General features: G+C 62.5%; 1 protein-coding gene across 1 annotated transcript in view; it reads left to right on the top strand.

Annotated features, from left to right (window-relative positions):
* The window catches only part of VOLCADRAFT_95318 (uncharacterized protein), a gene marked incomplete at both ends in the record, with an annotated part of 1866 nt that overhangs the window by 800 nt on the left and 239 nt on the right, over positions 1 to 827 (top strand). The gene's annotated exons all lie outside the window — the stretch shown is intronic.

Genomic DNA, 827 nt, shown 5'->3' with positions numbered 1-827 from the left:
CACTCTGACCTGTGTGGGCCCATGCCGACCACGGGCCGAGGGGGGGCACGCTACTTGCTGACGCTGCTGGATGGTGCCACTGGTCTGTCCGCCGTCCGCACGCTGGCCAGCAAGAGCCAATGGGCAAAGTGCTGCAGGACATGGTGACACAGCTGGAGGCCCGCCACCCGAACCATGCAGGGGTGCACACACTGCACAGCGACAACGGTGGTGAGTACGTCGCCAAGCGACTGGAGCAGTGGCTGCGCCAGCACGGCACCGCACACACCCACTCGGCGCCGTACACCCCAGAGCAGAACGGAGCGGTGGAGCGACTCAACCACACACTCTTCGACCGTGTGTGGGCGATGCTGCATGACACAGCACTCCCGGTCAGCTACTGGCTGGAGGCTGCACTCTACACCAACCTCCTGCGCAATGTGGTCCCCTCTCAGGGCCGGGAGGCCACACCGTGTGCAGCTTATCATGGCATCCCCCCCGACGTCAGCCACCTCTACACCTTCGGCTGCCTGGCCTACATCCGCATCCCAGCCAGCCAGCAGGACAAACTCAGTCCTCGTGCAAAGGCGGGAACCTACCGCTGACCGGAGCACGGCATGGCCACCCACCGTGTCCTCGTCGAGGGCAAGGTGACCGTGAGCAGCGACATCACCTTCGATGTGAACCGCCACGGCCCGGTTCACAACAGGCGGGCACCCTCTTCGGCACTAGCCCCGCCTGCCCCACAGTGTTTTTTTTTTCATTTTTGCCCGACAATTTTCCAGTCCGAACGGAGGAATAGGTTTTTAATCGCGGGAATTAAGTATTCCGAATCTGTCAGGCGCTGG

This window comes from Volvox carteri (genome assembly GCF_000143455.1).
Source record: "Volvox carteri f. nagariensis unplaced genomic scaffold VOLCAscaffold_43, whole genome shotgun sequence".
NCBI classification, from domain to species: domain Eukaryota; kingdom Viridiplantae; phylum Chlorophyta; class Chlorophyceae; order Chlamydomonadales; family Volvocaceae; genus Volvox; species Volvox carteri.
The sequence above is the reverse complement of the archived record's forward strand: the minus strand, read 5'-3'. Positions and strand labels throughout refer to the sequence as shown.